Raw genomic sequence first — 10,778 nt, forward strand, 5'->3', positions numbered from 1 at the left:
TTGGAGCAGTGCAAACCTAGTTTAAGCTTAATAGTGCCTACAAAAATTTCAAGAAAGGACTCTGCAATATAAAAACCAAAATACCAAAGAAGTCAATATAATCAGAAGGTCAGGACAGACATAAAGGTATTACATATTTACAGGGGCACCCGACGACGATTTCCTCCTAATAGACCTTGTCACGGTTTTCGACGCCATCTTGACGAGTAGGCAAACGCGTGAGAAATTACAATGTTTGTATGAGAATCTAATGTGGAATAATTTCCGTAGAACGGCTGTTCTGAAAAAAAAAAAAAGATTTGTAAACTAATGCTTCACTCCTAAGAATTCTCCTGAAAAAAATTGAGGGCGTTACATGCACTAGAAGACCTAGAACCACTTTTTAAAATTTTCTATACATTTGTCTGTAAGAAAGTCCCGGGAAAATTACAGACAAATGTATGGAAAATCTAAAGCAAGCCTCGGAAGAAATTTAAGGACAGGTACGCCCTCTAAATTTTTTAGGACAATCCTTTGCTTTGTAGCTTTAGATTACAATAGATATTTTTTTCAGAACAGCCGTTTTACGGAAATTATTCGACATTAGATTCTCATACAAGTGACTGTAATTTCTCACGCGTTTGCCTACTCGTCAAGATGGCGTCGAAAACCGTGACAAGGTCTATTGCATTGAAATTATGAATTCTCATTATGGAGTAGACATGGCTAGGATGTAAAAGTAGGCGGTGATTTCAGGCTTTCACTTTCGCACCTTCCTGTAGTTCCCCAAAAAGTGGGCGGCTCAAAACTCAAAGTAGCCAGTTTTTTTATCCGGCTGCTGGCACTTAATGAGAATCCGGCAGACAACAGTGCTCTGAAATCTCTAGCAATGCATTCTAAGCGGGGCTATAAAATTTGCATCTGTTCGGTCATTCAAGGGGAACTTGAGGCTTTTCAAAATTACAAGGGCTTCAGTTTTATTTTCCTGAAAGGATGAGACCGTAAGTTAATTAAGTTCATTTCTTTATCACCTAGAGATATGTCAAGAGATCAGAGGCACAATTTAAAAGATTTGACCAACAAAAAACAAGAAAGGTAAATACAATATAAAAATAATTTTATTCTATTTATATAGATTAAGCAGTCTAGAACCACAGTGTAGAATATACCAGAGTTCATGGTCAAAACAAACTACACTCTGTAAAATTCAAACTACATGATAAATGGTATAAGACGTAATACTGCCCCTCTCCAACATTCAAAGGAATACTCCAGTTTTAAACCTGTGAGAGCAACAATTAGGATGCAAGGGCATTATGTTTGATGCCCTATGAAATATTCTAACTTTTACATAAAAACTTTGATTAAACAATATATACTTAGGTCAACTGGGATTCCAACCCAGCAAAGAAAATATGGGATACAGATTCTCCCTGAACTATTACATCCAAAGTCTGATATCTATATGAGGAAATATACACCAGCTCAACTGTTATTCATACTCAGCAAAGAAATGGGAGGCAGTAGCTTTCTGAACAATTGAATACAAACTTTAATATATGTTTTATGACTATTATCCCAATGAGCAAATAGACTAAAATGAGACATGGGTGTTAGAGGATAAAAAGTAGAAATTGTATTGTGACAAATTCTCTTCTTAGCCTGCATTCACTTACTAAAATGAAAATTATTCCCTTTTTCACTTACTGACAAGAGTCGTACAAATTGTTATTTACATGCGTTTTAACTGTTTTTGTTATCAACCCTTCCACCCAGTTGTTTCCTTTTCAAAGTGTCTCAACCAAATAAAGCATTTAGAGGGCACCCAGGCCCATGGGCAGAATTTTTAAGACACATGGATTTTCTCCTGGGGAGTGCTCCCCCTTATATAAGCCAGCTAGGTAGGTGCCACCCCAAAGAGTATGGCTTTTGCACCTTTTTGTTCTAAAAACGGCCAGGACTTGGAGAACCAGGAGGCACACCCCTAGGTAATCACTGATTTCAAAAACCTATCACAATAAAATTTTGACTGCCAGATAAAGAGTATTTCATCAAATCATGTCTGACTTCATCATTTTGTTATGCTTTAACTAATTTTTTTTTGTCTTCTTTACTCATGTAGGTAACAATCTAATAACAATCTAACAGAAGTACGGTCATTAATAGTTGTTCAGTGCTGACTCAACTAAACCAGGATATTCTTAAAATGGTAAGAGCTTGAAGCTTGTAACAACCCCAGTCTCAATCTTTATTTAGTGACTTAGTAAATTATGGCTCCTAAGGATCTTCCTTGAAGTATTAGAATACATAAAAATTCTGTTATTTATAAAAAGCAATTTACAACTATAAGGTCAAGTAAGATTCCAACTCAGCGAAAATGGGAGACAGATGCTCCCTAAACTACGACATAATACATTATATTTATATAAAGTTAATAAACTCTGCCCATTGGCAGTGGTTTTCCATAAAGATTCTATACCAGATTCCACTCTAAGAACACACAGAAAGTAATGCTACTCCCTGGACTAATACCTTAGTCTATGATAGATGGGACTTATTGTTTTTAACTAACTATTTAAAAAACAATAGATAACCTGGGATTTCCAACACATCAAGCAAGGGACACAGGAGCTCCCTGGACTGATACTTCAGTCAATAATAGATAAAACTTACTATTAAAACTAGATAAACTGGGATTCCAACCCAGCAAGCAAGGGTAACAGGAGCTCCCTGGACTGATACTTCAGTCAATAATAGATGAAACTTACTATTAAAACTAGATAAACTGGGATTCCAACCCAGCAAACAAGAGAGACAGGAGCTCCCGAACTGATACTTCAGTCAATTATAGATAAAACTTACTATAAAAACTCGATAAACTAGGATTCCAACCAAGCAAGCAAGGGAGACAGGAGCTCCCTGGAGTGATACTTCAGTCAATAATAGATGAAACTTACTATTAAAACTAAATAAACTGGGATTCCAACCCAGCAAACAAGGGAGACAGGAGCTCACTGGACTGATACTTCAGTCAATAATAGATGAAACTTATTATTAAAACTAGATAAACTGGGATTCCAACCCAGCAAACAAGGAAGACAGGAGCTCCCTTGACTGATACTTCAGTCAATAATAGATAAAACTTACTATTAAAACTAGATAAACTGGGATTCCAACCCAGCAAGCAAGGGAGACAGGAGCTCCCTGGACTGATACTTCAGTCAATAATAGATAAAACTTACCATTAAAACTAGATAAACTGGGATTTCAACCCTGCAAGCAAGGGAGACAGGGGCTCCCTGGACTGATACTTCAGTCAATGAGGGATGAAACTTACTGTTAAAAGAAATCATTCACTTGGATTCCAACCCAGCAACCACGATAAGTAATACCTGGAAGGATACTACAGTCTATTATGCATGTAGTTTAACCTGTAATACCCTAATTCTAGAATAATAATAAGGGAGACAGGAGCTCCCTGGACTGATACTTCAGTCAATAATAGATAAAACTTACTATTAAAACTAGATAAACTGGGATTCCAACCCAGCAAGCAAGGGAGACAGGAGCTCCCAGACTGATACTTCAGTCAATAATAGATGAAACTTATTATTAAAACTAGATAAACTGGGATTCCAACCCAGCAAACAAGGGAGACAGGAGCTCCCTGGACTGATACTTCAGTCAATAATAGTTGAAAATTACTATTAAAACTAGATAAACTGGGATTCTAACCCAGCAAGCAAGGGAGACACGAGCTCCCTGGACTGATACTTCAGTCAATAATAGATGAAACTTACTATTAAAACTAGATAAATTTGGATTTCAACCCAGCAAGCAAGGGAGACAGGAGTTCTCTGGACTGATACTTCAGTCAATAATAGATGAAACTTACTATTAAAACTAGATAAACTGGGATTCCAACCCAGTGAGCAAGGGAGACAGGAGCTCCCTGGACTGATACTTCAGTCAATAATAGTTGAAAATTACTATTAAAACTAGATAAACTCGGATTCCAACCCAGCAAGTAAGGGAGACAGGAGCTCCCTGAACTGATACTTCAGTTAATAATAGATGAAACTCACTATTTAAACTAGATAAACTGGGATTCCAACCCAGCAAGGAAGGGAGACAGGGGCTCGCTGGACTGATACTTCAGTCAATGATAGATGAAACTTACTGCTAAAAGAAAGCATTTACTGGGATTCCAACGGAGCAAGCGAGATAAGTAATACGTTGAGTGATACTCCAGTCTAGCTATTATGCATGTAGTTGAACCTTTAATACTCTAATTCTTAAACTACTACATGAAGCGCATTACGTCTTTACCTTTAATTATTAATCGTATGATACTGTTTGAGCAGCAGCAATTCTTTCAATAAATTTAAAATAGCAGCTTTAAGTAGTAAAAGGGAAGTCCAAAAACAAAGTTGGCGTATTGTTGCCAATACAGTGGCCTCAAGCCAGGTGGAGGGTTTCGTGCGTTCCACAGGGTGCTTGTCTACTTATGCGGTGAGAGTGGTACTGAGCCATCAGTTACACCGAGGTCTGGGTGGTCGCCTCTGACCGACAGGTGATGTATTGGGCGCCTGATAAGAAAACGGCCGTTGCACTCAAGTGCTTATCAACTCATTCTGCAGTGGTGCAGAGCTTTACGAGTGATACTGCACGGGCCGTAGCGGTGTACCGCTCATCGGGTCATGCCATATCTCAGCTTCTGTCACGAAACAAGTCTGTTGTAAGCGCTCATGCCCAGGTGTCCCGGTATGGACGCAAGCGGAGGTCCCCCAATTTATATGGCCGTTGCACTCACGTGCGTCTCGGATACTGCACAGGCCATCTCCCTTTTCTTCAGGTTATGCCATATCTCAGCTTCTGTCACGAACCAGGTTTTCTCAAGTCTTTAAATTTTTTTTTTTTTTTTTTTTTTTCAAAAAATAAAAAAATCTCAGTTATTTTAGGTATAATTAAGGATTTTCTTGGGAAGAGTTGTTGCTCTAAGAAGATTACCACTGATTTTCAAAGTAATATGCCCTTAGGGGCAACTGGGATTCCAACCCAGCAAGCAAGGGAGACAGGAACTCCCTGGACTGATACTTCAGTCAATAATAGTTGAAACTTACTATTAAAACTAGATAAACTGGGATCCCAACCCAGCAAGCAAGGGAGACAGGAGCTCCCTGGACTGATACTTCAGTCAATAATAGTTCAAAATTACTATTAAAACTAGATAAACTGGGATTCCAACCCAGCAAGTAAGGGAGACAGGAGCTCCCTGGACTGATACTTCAGTCAATAATAGATGAAACTTACTATTAAAACTAGATAAACTGGGATTCCAACCCATCAAGCAAGGGAGACAGGAGCTCCCTGGACTGATACTTCAGTCAATAATAGTTCAAAATTACTATTAAAACTAGATAAACTGGGATTCCAACCCAGCAAGTAAGGGAGACAGGAGCTCCCTGGACTGATACTTCAGTCAATAATAGATGAAACTCACTATTAAAACTAGATAAACTGGGATTCCAACCCAGCAAGGAAGGGAGACAGGGGCTCGCTGGACTGATACTTCAGTCAATGATAGATGAAACTCACTGCTAAAAGAAAGCATTTACTGGGATTCCAACGGAGCAAGCGAGATAAGTAATACGTGGAGTGATACTCCAGTCTAGCTATTATGCATGTAGTTGAACCTTTAATACTCTAATTCTTGAACTACTACATTAAGCGCATTACATCTTTACCTTTAATTATTAATAGTATGATACTGTTTGAGTACCAGCAATTCTTTCAATAAATTTAAAATAGCAGCTTTAAGTAGTAAAAGGGAAGTCCAAAAACAAAGTTGGCGTATTGTTGCCAATACAGTGGCCTCAAGCCAGGTGGAGGGTTTCGTGCGTTCCACAGGGTGCTTGTCTACTTATGCGGTGAGAGTGGTACTGAGCCATCAGTTACACCAAGGTCTGGGTGGTCGCCTCTGACCGACAGGTGATGTATTGGGCGCCTGATAAGAAAACGGCCGTTGCACTCAAGTGCTTATCAACTCATTCTGCAGTGGTGCAGAGCTTTACGAGTGATACTGCACGGGCCGTAGCGGTGTACCGCTCATCGGGTCATGCCATATCTCAGCTTCTGTCACTAAACAAGTCTGTTGTAAGCGCTCATGCCCAGGTGTCCCGGTATGGACGCAAGCGGAGGTCCCCCAATTTATATGGCCGTTGCACTCACGTGCGTCTCGGATACTGCACAGGCCATCTCCCTTTTCTTCAGGTTATGCCATATCTCAGCTTCTGTCACGAACCAGGTTTTCCCAAACCTTTAAACTTTGTTTTTTTTTTTTTTTTTTCAAATAATAAAAAAATCTCAGTTATTTTAGGTATAATTAAGGATTTTCTAGGGAAGAGTTGTTGCTCTAAGAAGATTACCACTGATTTTCAAAGTAATATGCCCTTAAAGGCAACTGGGATTCCAACCCAGCAAGCAAGGGAGACAGGAACTCCCTGGACTGATACTTCAGTCAATAATAGTTGAAACTTACTATTAAAACTAGATAAACTGGGATTCCAACCCAGCAAGCAAGGGAGACAGGAGCTCCCTGGACTGATACTTCAGTCAATAATAGATGAAACTTACTATTAAAACTAGATAAACTGGGATTCCAACCCAGTAAACAAGGGAGACAGGACCTCCCTGGACTGATACTTCAGTCAATAATAGATGACACTTATTATTAAAACTAGATAAACTGGGATTCCAACCCAGCAAGCAAGGGAGACAGGAGCTCCCTGGACTGATACTTCAGTCAATAATAGATGAAACTTATTATTAAAACTATATAAACTGGGATTCCAACCCAGCAATCAAGGGAGAAAGGAGTTCTCGGACTGATACTTCAGTCCATAATAGATAAAACTTATCCTTAGAACTAGATAGACTTGGATTCCAACCCAGCAAGCCATGGAGAAAGAAGCTCCCTGGACTGATACTTCAGTCAATAATAGATGAAACTTACTCTTAGAACTAGATAAACTGGGATTCCAAGCCAGCAAGCAAGGGAGACAGGAGCTCCCGGACTAATACTTCAGTCAATAATAGATAAAACTTACTATTTAAACTAGATAAACTGGGATTCCAACCCAGCAAGCAAGGGAGACAGGAGCTCCCGGACTGATACTTCAGTCAATAATAGATAAATCTTACTATTAAAACTAGATAGACTGCGATTCCAACCCAGCAAGCAAGGGAGACATGAGCTTCCTGGACTGATACTTCAGTCAATAATGGATGAAACTTACTATTAAAACTACATAAACTGGGATTCCAACCCAGCAAGCAAGGGAGACAGGAGCTCCCGGACTGATTTATCAGTCACTAATAGATAAAACTTACTATTAAAACTAGATAAACTTGGGATTCCAACCCAGCAAGCAAGGGAGACAGGGGCTCCCTTGACTGATACTTCAGTCAATAATAGATGAAACTTACTATTAAAACTAGATAAACTGGGATTCCAACCCAGCAAGCAAGGGAGACAGGACCTCCCTCGACTGATCCTTCAGTCAATAATAGATAAAACTTATCCTTAGAACTAGATAGACTTGGATTCCAACCCAGCAAGCCATGGAGAAAGAAGCTCCCTGGACTGATACTTCAGTCAATAATAGATGAAACTTACTATTAAAACTAGATAAACTGGGATTCCAACCCAGCAAGCAAGGGAGACAGGACCTCCCTGGACTGATACTTCAGTCAATAATAGATGAAACTTATTCTTAGAACTAGATAAACTGGGATTCCAACCCAGCAAGCAAGGGAGACAGGAGCTCCCCGACTGATACTTCAGTCAATAATAGATGAAACTTAGGATTAAAACTAGATAAACTGGGTTTCCAACCCAGCAAGCAAGGGAGACAGGACCTCCCTGGACTGATACTTTAGTCAAAAATAGATGAAACTTTTTATTAAAACTAGATAAACTGGGATTCCAACCCAGCAAACAAGGGAGACAGGGCCTCCCTGGACTGATACTTCAGTCGATAATAGATAAAACTTACAATTATTAAAACTCGATAAACTGAGGTTCCAACCCAGCAAGCAAGGGAGACAGGAGCTCCCGGACTGATACTTCAGTCAATAGTAGATAAAACTTACTATTAAAACTAGATAAACTGGGATTCCAACCCAGCAAGCAAGGGAAACAGGAGCTCCCGGACTGATACTTCAGTCAATAATAGATAAAACTTACTATTAAAACTAGATAAACTGGGATTCCAACCCACTAAGCAAGGGAGACAGGTGCTCCCTGGACTGATACTTCAGTCAATAATAGATGAAACTTACTATTAAAACTAGATAAACTGGGATTCCAACCCAGTAAGCAAGGGAGACAGGTGCTCCCTGGACTGATACGTCAGTCAATAATAGATAAAACTTACTATTAAAACTAGATAAACTGGGATTCCATCCCAGCAAGCAAGGGAGACAGGAGCTCCCTGGACTGGTAGTTCAGTCAATAATAGATGAAACTTACTATTAAAACTCGATAAACTGGGATTCGAACCCAGCAAGCAAGGGAGACAGGAGCTCCCTGGACTGATACTTCAGTCAATAATAGATAAAACTTACTATTAAAACTAGATAAACTGGGATTCCAACCCAGCAAGCGAGGGAGTCAGGAGCCCCTTCTCTCTTTTACTTCAGTCTATCGTAGTTATTACTTACTATTAAAATTAGAGAAACTGGGACTTCAACCCAGCAAGCAATGGAGTCAGGAGCTCCCTGGACTGATACTTCAGTCTCTCGTAGTTATTAATTACTATTAAAATTAGATAAACGTGGATTCCAACCCAGCAAGCAAGGGAGACAGGAGTTCCCTAGCGGCTGAGAAGAAGAACACCCAATTTCATTTGCCTGAAATCTGCTGTTAACTAGGACCAATGAGACATACCCTTAGAAAGTTGCCACTTGAGAAGATATGAGAACTCCGTAATGTCTTTTCCTGATATCTGCTCTTAACCTGGGATTGGGATTTGCCGTCACAATAATTTCTTTTGAGGGGAGAACTTTTTTTTCACTTTAATTTAATTCTTTTTTAATTGCGTATAATTTCATTTAACATGGAAGAGACACTTAATGGATCTGTTAAATAAACTATTAGTAGAATTATTACTATTATTATAATTTAGATGATCAGATACCATAAAAAGATAATAACTGTAATGATTCTAATTGTATATTTCACTTAGTAAACACAGATTTGAACCTTGAAATTATTTAAGTGCTTGACTCTCCACTGTTATATCTTTGCAGGTTATAACAAGGCTTTTGCTGGACGCTTTATATATATCTAAGTGGAGACGTCGGAAATGAATTCATTGTATTTATAGTGTAACTTTACGATTTTGCGCAGTTTTTGTTACAGGGAAAATGCTGTTTGAGGGTTCAGTGAGGGTCGACTTGTCTTTATTGATATGATTTTTTATGTCTCGGCCCACTAAGAATATCTGCTGATGGTCAGATATTTTTAGTGGGCGTTAAACTTCATTTCTTATCTATATCCCTTATCGTTGCAAATCAAAATAGGTTGTATTAGTTCAATTTAAGTCTGTTGGTAACATCCTCTAAGCGCTTTTTTCTTTTTTTTTAGCTTTTTTATTTTCTAGATTGAATCTGCCCGGTTAATTTTGTTCATCACGTGGGGAGGCGTTTTCTACGCTTCAGGTATAATGGATATGTTTCTTTGCATTAATCCCCGGTTTTCTCCTTAGGCCTAGATATCGAGCACCACGAGGAGCTCGAGGAGTTCGGATTGATATACTCTAGAATAAGAGCACAACATCGTATGAGTAGTACCCGGTGCGTTTGCTAGTGAGAGAATAGAGAACAAAGAAGTGAACGACTGAAATGAACTCATTTATCCCTATAGCAAACGGGAGCCAGTAATATACGTTTCTTATATGTGCTTGTTGCAAAAAGTACGGTTAAACCCGAAAATGGTGTTGGGCTTGGCAGAAGTACCTGAATTTTTTATCATTGAGATTCTCTGTATATATTTTGCTAACAGATATTTACTTTGGTTGTTATATTTACTGAGTTCAGGTTCCTTTTTTAAATTGCTCTTTTATAGTTTACAAAGATTGGAAAATCGTCATCTGTTGAAACCTGTACTAGCTGATGAAAAAGCACCAACAATGAAAGGTACGTATCTTTTGAGAAGAATTGGATAGCCCCAGTTTTTACAACAGGGTTCGAACAGAGGCAGTCCGAAGAATAGCGGGCTGTTAGACTGTAAATCACTTAATAACTAACCAACACAAAAAACAAGGGCACAAAATAACCAGTACTCAAATTCTCCATTTCTACAGTCTACTGATAAACATTGCACTTTCTTCTGTTTTAGGACGTGTTTCTCTAGTTGGACATCAGAAGAAGCACCTGCGTCTTACAATACGACTAAAGTGAAGATGTAGCGATCAAGATGAAATACTTTAATCTAATACTTTTTTCCAGTAATATAAAAGCTAAATAAAACTTTGTAGAATTCTGCTACAGTAGCGGTTAACATTTTCGAAGGAGGACTTTCCTTCTTACGGAAATGACTGCTACTGGGCAACAATAGCCTTTTTTTTGTTCTGAAATTATTAAGGATAGGTTTATTCGAAATATTTTTAATGTTGATCGTGAAATATGATGGGCTCTCGCCAACCTTTGGGGCAGTGTTGGTAACTTGCGAGTACTGTTGTCGACTTCTTCCGCTTTCGTTAATCTTCGTGTTCGTAAACGCTTAAATGAACACT

At 38.8% G+C, this 10,778-nt stretch overlaps 1 long non-coding RNA gene across 2 annotated transcripts; it reads left to right on the forward strand.

Moving 5' to 3' along the window:
* LOC140927126 (uncharacterized) lies at positions 1-10,500 on the forward strand. 2 transcript variants are annotated; one of them, XR_012164531.1, is made up of 5 exons: positions 1-126; positions 1,015-1,074; positions 9,629-9,702; positions 10,109-10,179; positions 10,382-10,500. It is a non-coding gene; the product is annotated as an uncharacterized lncRNA (long non-coding RNA). The 2 variants fall into 2 exon arrangements; XR_012164530.1 differs by lacking the exons at positions 9,629-9,702; positions 10,109-10,179; positions 10,382-10,500 and adding an exon at positions 2,102-2,214.
* Positions 10,501-10,778: the final 278 nt, after the last annotated feature.

The sequence above is a fragment of the Porites lutea genome, chromosome 2 (genome assembly GCF_958299795.1).
Source record: "Porites lutea chromosome 2, jaPorLute2.1, whole genome shotgun sequence".
NCBI lineage: Eukaryota > Metazoa > Cnidaria > Anthozoa > Scleractinia > Poritidae > Porites > Porites lutea.